This window comes from Ictalurus punctatus, chromosome 10 (genome assembly GCF_001660625.3).
Source record: "Ictalurus punctatus breed USDA103 chromosome 10, Coco_2.0, whole genome shotgun sequence".
Taxonomy (NCBI): Eukaryota; Metazoa; Chordata; class Actinopteri; order Siluriformes; family Ictaluridae; genus Ictalurus; species Ictalurus punctatus.
In genome coordinates, this window is record NC_030425.2 from 3,802,042 (window position 1) to 3,812,500 (window position 10,459).

Genomic DNA, 10,459 nt, shown 5'->3' on the forward strand with positions numbered 1-10,459 from the left:
ACACTTCCTCCACAGATTTGACAGATGATGTGGTCTGTGTTGGACCATGAGCCTTTCCTTTCCTTCTCCATACTCTTCTCTTCCCATCATTCTGCTACAAATTAATCTTGCATCAGAACTGGTCAGGCTTTTTTTTTCTTTCTTTCTTTTCAGAGGTTTTATTTAGCAAGGACTACTCTGACCAGTGGTTTACATCTTAATGTAACCCGTCTATATTTGGACAGCACATTGAGCGTTCCCATGAACAGCTACTAAATGCTGTTCGGAATCAACTCCATTTGCATCCGTTTGTCTACACTTCGATTACATCTTGATTGCTTCATTTTAAACCCATTGTAGTGGTTTACAGAGGCCAAATTACAAAAACGGAGTTCCCGTCTAAATACTTACGGACCTGGCTGTATGTGGAGTGCCTGCTACACAAGTCCCTGTCTACACAAGCTGTGACTGTAGAAACGATAATGTACTAGAACGAGCAGCGGATACTGCTGTCAGAGCTGCTGTTGTAGAAAATTAATAAACACCTTCTGAGCAGAATGGAGCGTTCAACAGTGTTGTGGTATAAAATATGACTATTGATTCACTGATGAAATAAATAAAAATAAAAAAAATGGTTGGGTAGTGAGACAGTAACGCATAATTAAATTGTGAGTGTTAATACTTGTGTCTTCTGGTAGTGTAAGTACTATTATGTGCATTTTTATCCTGGTCAGTTTGCTTTGAGATGTAAGCGTATAGAGTGCTGCTGTTTAATCTTAATTAGGCAAGGCAAGTTTATTTCTATAAATAAATATAACAAGAAATAAAAATGTGAAAAATGAATTAAAATGAGCAGGAGATAAAAAATAAAACATGATGGGTAAAAAGGGGAAAGGTTACAGAGCTAAAATATAAATATATATAGAGATATAGATATAGATCAATCAGTAGAGTGTATCGTAGTGTTCAGTCAGCAAATGCGAGGCTAAATAGATGTGTTTTCAGTCTGGTTTGAAATGTGGCTGGAGTTTGAGCACATCTTACTTCTTCTGGAAGCTGGTTCCAGCCACGACTGAACCCTGACCTGATCTTAATGATCTGAGAGGCCTGTTCGGTTTATATTCAGTGCACATATCTGTTATGTGATGTATTTACGTCGTAGGTCATGTAGTGATTTATAAACTAGTAATAGTACTTTAAAAGCAATTCTGAATGTAACTGGAAGCCAGTGTATAGACCTGAGGACTGGAGTAGTATGCTCAGCTTTTTGGGTCCGGGTGAGAATTCCCGCAGCAGCATTTTGAATGAGCTGCAACCGTCTAATGGTCTTTTTGGGAAGACCGGTGAGAAGTCCATTTTAGAGTTATGTTAGGAATAAAACATGACAAGGTGTGCTGCTGTAGAAAAATAATCCATGACGAGGTGATACAGCAGTAGTAGAGTTACTGTTACCACCCCAAAGTCAACTATTTTCCAGTATCATCATGTTTTAACGTGTCGTATTCCTCTTATACGACGGCCATTTGTCCATTATTACAACTTTTAATTCAGTATTGAACAAAGAGGTCATGTTTTTGAATCATTTATAGTCGTATCCGATGTTGTGTCCGTGTCCGCGGAACAAGATAGCGATTACATACTAACAGATTTAACCAATCAGTCTTTCCTGTGGTGGAAAACCTCCTGAGCATTACAAAATGCCTTTCTTTGTGAACTAAGAGTACTTTTGTTTAATTCTCTTATTATTAGTCTTAGATAGATCCTAGGACTCATGCAGATGAAGTGTTACTATAGATACAATCATGTATCGGTACCATCCAAAAACAATCAACACTGTCTGACCAATCAGATTGCTCAAACAGCACTGTGGTATTTATACAGCTATGAGAGAAATGACTGGTGGAGGATTCTCTGTTTATATGAAGTCCGGTGTTTTTAAAATGTATTAAAAACACCACATTGTTGTTTTTTTTTGTCAGAATGACCTGGACATACTTTCTGTAATATCACAGTAGAATTTTCATTATTTGTTACAGAAATTGAGGCACATAAAGATTAATGTTGCAGATAACTAAAGTTGTTATTTATTAAAAGGTGGGTCGTTTTGACCTGAACAGAGGGGTTAAGTGTTTTGGCCTGGCTGTGCATGTAAGTCGCATCCGTTTAAAAGTAAATGGCACAGAGCCCTCAGGCATCAGCACCCACTCCGGCACCCGGTGCACACCAGGCGTTAGTGCAGGGACAGGCACGGCTGCCCGAGCAAATAGCATCTGAGAGTGTGTGTGTGTGTGTTTGTGTGTCAGAGTGTTGCTCAGTGATCAAGTCCCTCAAATGTCAGCAGGGTGCTTTATGATCCGAATTGGAGCAGGGCGGACAGGTTCAGCAGAGCTTGCTCGAGGGCTCCATGCCATTAACTCTCCACGTGTGGAGCAAATTTGTTTTATTTATTTACAAGTGTATAGCGACTCATGGCAGGGGTGTGTAAAAACACCGCTTCCAGTGACGGTGTCACACTCATCGAGTACCTTGGCTTGTCTGGCTCTGCTCATTTTGCCTAGGGACTTGTCTGTCACATTAAAGTAGACACATTGCCATTCAAGACCCTCCCCAGTCCCCGCTGCCTGACCATGAAATAGGCCAACTTTCATGTCTTGCTTTGCTTCTCGGCATTCTCTGACTTTTGAGATTGCCTCGCCTTGTCTTCTCGTTCGGCTTTCTAGCAGTTGGTGAATGAGACATAGCTGCCGCATCGCTCTCCTAGGTCCCTCAGCAGACAGATTTCAGCAGGGCTTCCTGGAGCAAAAGGACTCGCTAGTCAGCACTCCTTTTGTCATGTGCAGTATTCACAGCCCTCCAGCAAGCGAGAATTTGAGCACTCGACTCAGAGATGGACGAATTTGAAATCAGATGTGACTATATTGTATATATATAGAATCCAGCACATCCACGTATATATATGTGTATATATATTGTATATATGAGTGTGTGTGTGTGTGTATGTGTGTGCGTGTATGCGTAAATATATGTGTGATGGCCTGGGAAGCATTTGCATTTTCTACTATATGTAGCTCTGAAATTTACAGACTTTCCTGAACTGAACTATGTCACTCTTTTGCATGTATCTCAACCATAAGTGAACATATAGAATAAGAAATCGGGAAATTGCATTTAAAGTTTCCTTACCAATTCCACTGAACATGTCGCACCTACCTCTAAATTTATATTTTCATTTACTTATGAAGAAAAAAATAACACTAGCATGTTACTGATAGATTATTTATAGAATTATTCATTTACAATGAAAAACTAGCTATCACTTACGGTTATTGCTGATTATTAGCATCATCCACATCTCTGTGTATTCCCCTGAGGTAGAAGTCACACATGACTGCTCCTCCAGGGTCATCTTTTCCATCCGGATCTCAGGTTACTCTCTGAGCAGAGCTTTGCATGTTCTCGGTGTGTCCGTGTGAGTTTCCTCCGGGTTCTTTGGCTCCCAAGAACATCCCACTGGATGGACTGGGTTTGTGAATTTGCTCCTGGATAAAGCGGCTGAATGAATGGTATACAGGAAACACTATCCATGAACAAAAATACATGATGAGTTCTATTAGCGTCCAGCATTTTTTAGAAATGTTAGGAACAAATACCGTTTCTATCCTATGGTTAAGGTTGTAGATCTAAATTTGAGGAACGCCGTGACATCATTTGGGTTCTTCAGCTAGGTCGTCAAGTTGGAAGCAATGATTTCGTATTTTGTTTTTTGTTTTTTTGTAAAATTTGATGATGTCCTCCTAACATTTTGGCAGCTGTTAATAAAATATATACTCTCAGAAGAACCCTAACCCTGCCCCAGGCGCTGTATATGAGAGAGGATGGTGGAATCATGTTGGCCACCAGCATCCAATCGAATACTACAAGGAGGCTGGTTCTACTTTCCTTGTCAATCATGTTGCATGTCAGGTCAAAAAGCTCCATCTTTTGCACCAGGATTAAGGCGTTCTGGTCTAGACGAGATGCATGCAGGAGTTTTTTGGGAACATGGCTTTAGAGAGAGCACCGAAGGAGCGAGCTGTATTTTCAGAACGGACTAGGTGCAGCTGACTTCATCCAAAATGACTGACCTTTAACAATTATACCTTTAACAATCAATTGTTCAGCTGTACAAGCTTAGGAAACAGGGGTGTCTGGATAATTCGAGGGTTTTAGCTTTCTCTTTGCACACATGGGGAAACGCTCTGTTGTAGGTTTCTACATAAGACCTTTAACATTATATTAAATGCATGTTTGGATTTTAAAAAATGTACAAACGTATATATTTACCGTGCCCATCCATGACACGGTGCCAACCCATGACAGGGCACAATCGCACACACCCACGATAATGTCTACAACACATGTCTTTGGACTGGGGGAGGAATAAAGCGTACCCAGAGAAAACCCACAAAGCATGGGGAGAACATGCAAATCTCCAACTACACAGGTGCGAGGTAAATATGCTAACCGCTAAGCTACCACTAAGTGCACGGTAAATACACAGTACACTGGATGTAAAAGATCTATGCACTCCTGTTAAAATGACTTTCTGTCAAAAGTTTTTTGTGAAGTGAAAATTTTAAACTAAGATGAATCAAGTCTAGCCACCCTACCCCATAGCCCAGATGTGAAGAATACCAGAGATTGTCAGTTATTCCTGCAGCTACTGTACTTTAATGTTGTCATAGGTCTCCTGGCAGCCTCCCAGCCTTCCACGATACATCTCATGTTTTGGAAATTCTTTCATACCCCTCTCCTGATTGATTCCTTTTGACAGTGAGACACCACGCATGCTTTGTAAGCTCTTTGTGGACCATGGCTTCAGCAGTCAGATGAAACCAAGATGATGTGAAGAAAATCCTACAGAGACAGCTGATCATTAATTTGGGGTTAATCAGAATAATTTAATTGATGCCGGCTTCACTGATGATAATTACTTATGAGCACGAGCTTGAATGTGATTGGTTCATTCTGAACACAACCACGTCCCCAGTTATAAAAGGTTGTGCACACTCATGCATGTTGTTTTTCTCATGGTTTTTCACTTACGCTGTGATTTCCATATCGAGAGTGGAAAAAGTTCCGACATGATTGATCTTTGTTTCATTTTTTCCCTCACAAAAACTTGCCATTTAATCAGAGATGTAAAGAGCCGTTATATACCTTATTATAGAATAATATATTATTATAAATATATTTTTATAAATATATACATAATCTTGTATGCATTTTTTTCTTTTACTTATTAACAATATGATTATTACCTGTATAAATTCAGTCCTAAAATGAAACACAATTAACTCTAGCATTGCTTTGTTCACCTTCTCTGTAATCTCTGTTGCCATCGTGTTACATCTAACACTGCTTTGCTAACAGGTCATTAATTAGTTTGCACAATTTCCCCAGCATCAGCGCATGTCACGTGTGTTCTATCACAGTTCTCTGCCTCATGTTCTGAAACGTACCCAAGATGCTGTGGGGCAGACAACATCTGCATCAGCAGAGCTTTGGAGTCTCGGGCTGACCTTCAGCTAGACCATATGCTGCATACATTGAAACCAGTCAGCTCGGCACAAAGACAACCATGCGGTTTGATTTTCCTGTTTATTGTAGAGTGACTTTCACAAAGGCACAAAATAATAATAATAATAATAATAATTATTATTATTATTATTATTATTATTATTATTATTATTATTATTATTATTGGTCATTGAGCCAAAGACAATTTCTCGCTCATGCTACTGGTGTGGATCATGACACTTGGCCACTAGAAGCTGATGTCAACTGGCTGATGGCTGAGAATCAGTTTCAGCATCTGCTCTGTGCCTGTGTGTGTGTGTGTGTGTGTGTGTGTGTGTGTGTGTGTGTGTGTTGGGGGTTTGGGGAGGGAATTGTATTTGGTTGGCTGAATTGTTCTAGTTGTTCCAATCTAGGGGTGTCAGACTCCAGTCCTGGAAGGCCACAGCTTTACAGAGATTTGTGTTCTTAGCCCATGAAGGCATTGATAATTAGCTGATGAGTTGATTCAGATGTTTGAAACGAGGTAGAATCTTAAACTCAACACTGATGTGGACATCTAGATTCTCTAGGACTGTGTGTGTGTGTGTGTGTGTGTGTGTGAATGCTGGATCAAGCAGCAGCTGAGCAGCCTCCAGATCACCGTCTGGTCATGCAGCGGTGACAATGTCACTCAGCCCCGGGGCTTCAGCCTCTCCAAAGTGGTCAGATGGACAACAACTGTGGTTGTGCCAACGTTTTCTGGAAGAGCCCACCACATCTGACTGACAGTGGCACGAGATTCCTCTGGGCACAACTGCAAATAGTCACACAAAACAGTAGGCCATCTCCTGAAGACCCCTCTAAGCAATCCAGTCAGGACGTCTCACGCCAGCGATCATTCTGCTTGAAAACAATGCATATGGTTGACACACTGCATATGTGGCCGTGTACAGTCATGTGAAATAATAAGTATACCCCATGGAATTGTTGGCTTGTTTGACATATTTGATCGTCTTTGAAACAGTGCCTACTAATGAAGCTGATATACTTCAACAAACCCACAAGGAAAATTTGTTTTTTCAATCGTTTATTCAACAGAAATATTAATGCATGTGATATTCTTCTGTGACAAAAGTAAGCACACCCTGGGCCTCAGAAGCTAGTATTGCACCCGTTAGAAGAAATAACTTATTTTATATGATTGTCCACCAGGCTTGCTGGTATTTTTGACCACCCTTCCATGCAACATTCTTTAAATTGCAAATGTTTGAGGGTTTTCTTGCATGTACTGCCCGTTTCAAACCCACCCCCCACAACATTTCAATGGGATTCAAATTCAATTCATTCCATAACTCTCCATTTCTTCTTTTTGAGCCATTCCTTGGTGGATGTGCTAGTGTGCTTAGGATCATTATCCTGTTGAAAAGTCCACTTTCGGTTTAACTTCAACTTTTTGGACAGATGTCCTCACATTATCTTCAAGCACTCTTTGATATGATGCAGAATTCATAGTTGAATCAATGAATGCAAGTTGTCCAGTCCCTGAGGCAGTGAAGCAACCCCAAAGCATAACATTACCACCACCGTGCTTCACAGTCGGTATGAGGTGCTTCTCCTGAAAAGCTGTCTTTAGTCTGCGCCAAACACGTCTGCTGTTACTGTGGGCAAACAACTCTACCTTTGATTCGTCTGTCCAGAGCACATTATTCCAAAGGCCTGGTCTTTGCCTACATGCAGGTTGGCAAACTGTACTCTTACGAAGGATTTTTCCTGGCACACCTCACATGCAGGTCAAATTTGTGCAATCTCTTTCTGATTATAGAAGCATGCACTTTAGCAACAGTTAAAAGACAGGTTCCACCTGTACTCCCTAAGCAGGTTCTAATCACTGGTACCCAATCTTGTGTGTTCTATTTTCATGTATTTGAAGCTGTAATAACGTGATGGTGTACTTCATGGGGGGGTTAGTCATCTGTGCAGCAAAGTGCAGAAAACTTTATATTTAAGTATTATTTTAAACTTTCTGTTTCCATCAAGTTTTATTCTGTACAGAATATATATATTAATTAAAAAACAAACAAACAGATGACTGTATTTTGGAACTTTGAAGTGGCCCTTCACGACCTTATTTTGTGAACAATATAAGAAATTCATTCAGTGGTACAAGTTCAAATCATCTGTGCCTTGCTGACATTGCTTACGTCACCTAGACTGAGGACTCTTTACCATGTCAAGAACCTGATGGTGGACCACCAGGGGACGTCAACTGGTGGACTGCAAAGTATTTCGGCTGATTGAACCGTGTACTCGAGATCAATCTGGAGCACGAAAACAAAATGTCTACAGCTGGACAGAGATGTTCACGTTTGTTGTCTGCTTCAAGATCAAAACAGATGTCTTATCTGGTCCTGACTCTGTAGAAAAGTGGTAGCATGAAGTATGCAGCAGCAATGCAAAACAAAACATAACCACTTCAAACTGATGTGTCTTATTTATAGCCATGGACTAATTACTGCTTATTACTACAGCGGTAACTTGTGTCCATAGATTTTGATGAGACAGGACAACATTAATAACAACATAGCCTCAAACTAAATCAAATTGAGAGGCTAGCACACCTGACTTATGCTCTAGACTACTACCTAGTGTACTGTGTTCCGTACATTGCCCATTTCCACACATTTCTCACAGCAGAATATCATTAACCAAGGCCAGGTTTCTGCGAAAATGTCCAGCCCATCCACATCTCAAGTCCTGAAACTAGCCACAAAAATCCCGCCGTTGGAAAAGGGAAACACATTTTTCTTCATTTTCAGTGCATTTGCATGAGAAACATGGTCACTGTGGTGCACACACATTTCTGCTGTGCAGATCTTATCCATTCCACAATCCCTCTTTTCCTCTCTTAGTCTTCGCAATATACAGGGTGTCCCAAAAGTCCATACATAGGGGACCATGTTTGCCAGTAGCACGTCAGTCGTGCCTACGTAAGTGGACATTCGTGGACGTCCACTGACGGCTTATTTGTTAATAAGTTTGTAAACAATGTCGTGTGTGTGTTTACCATGTTTCCTGTTACGGTCCATCGCAACCTCGCGACAGCTTCCCGATCCCGCCATGAGCAAAGGCATTATTAAAAACTATCTGAAACTTAATTATGTTATATAATATAAACTAAATATAAAAAATGTTGGAAGACATTTTGCTAAAAAGTGTAATTTTCCATACGTATGGAGACTTTTGGGACACCCTGTACTGTATCCAGTCAGCCTTTGTTAGTGCTTGTTGCAGTTCCCATTTTTAACCACTAGGTGCTATAGCTCTATGGAAGCTAAATGGGGCAGTGAGCATACTGACCCAAAAAGGCGCACCATCTAGAAAGGCAATAAATCAATTGAACCTCAGGTTCTACCTGTCAAATAGCAACATTTTTTAAATTGTCAGTCAGTCAAAAGAGGTAAATAGCATTTCAAGGGGATTTAAAATCAGTCCCTCCAGGATTTCATGATCCTGCGGTCGCAGAAATTCACGCAAACTCCGCAATATCGGCAGGACCTTGCGATTTTCAAAAATTTTCCATACATTTGGGCCAAGACGCATTATGTGACGTCATCATAACGTACATTCAGTCAAAGCCTTCTTCGATTCACGTGCGTTGAACACGAGTACAGTGAAAAGGTCTCATTTACCAACAAACATGACTGTGAAATACCGTGCAAAACAATTTCATGCAATTGCAATTTCACCAGTTCAAGTAGATTTATACAACAACAAAAAAAGCAAATAAAAAAAACTGCAAGTTTTTTTTAAAAAACTTTGAAAAACGCCCCGGAATTTTTGGCCGCAACAATCACAAAAAAATCTCAGCAAAATCCTGTCCGGACTGAAAAATGTGTGAAACTGCGAATGAGAACTTCGTGAAAGAACCTAGACATCTGAAAATTTTAATTGAGTAGCCTTATGACAGACCCACTCTTTCATTGCTTTCGCACAATTCAACAGATTCAAGCTAATTCCAGTATTACTCCTCGTTTGCACTGTTTACGAGCTCGGATTTCATATGAAACTCCGAATTAAAGAAAAATCTTGATAAATCTAAAAGATAAAGATAAAAGCTTTGGATCTATGCTTTACCAGACACAGGATATTATTTAAATGGCGTATTCTCTTGTTTTGTTTTGTTTTTTTTGTTTTGTTTTTGTTTTTGTTCTTTTTTTGTGTGTGTGTGGGGGGGGGGTCTGTAATACAATCTGTTTTAAAACGAAATATGATTTTAATACATACCATCAAACGAGAATCTACTACAAATTTCAATCTCTTAAAGTTAATAGTGAGGGTACAAACCTGTTTGGGAATTTTGGTCCCTAAAAAAAACAACAACAAAAAAAACAAACCCAAAATACCCAAAAAAACGCAGAGACATGCTGAACCAGCCTTTATAAGTCATTACAGGTTATACTGCTCAGCTTTTGGGGAAAGACCGAGTTACTTGGTTTAATATCGTTATTAATCCCAGTCTTTTCCATGCCAGGGACCGCTATTATCAAATCTGTAGCTTCAACACACCGATCTGACGATTTAGGGATCAGTTGTCTCTGAATTAGGAAGGAGATTAAAAAAAAAAAAAAACTTCCATCTGTCAACGTGCACTGTGTGTGTGTGTGTGTGTGTGTGTGTGTGTGTGTGTGAGACGGTGGTGGGGTGTAAATTCTCATTAGGCTCGCCAGAATGAGCGTCCCCCTATTAGCTCTATCAAAGCTCTAAATGCCGACGCGCGGCAGCTGCTACGTCATTCGAGAGCCAGCGAAAAAATTCGCAGTGTGACGTCACTTGCGCATCATTTACCGCGTGCGGCCGTGGAATACACCGTCATTAACAATGTCAGGGACTTGCACTTATGCGGGTCGAAGGTCCAATTAGCTGTAAGTGAATCTGCAGGATT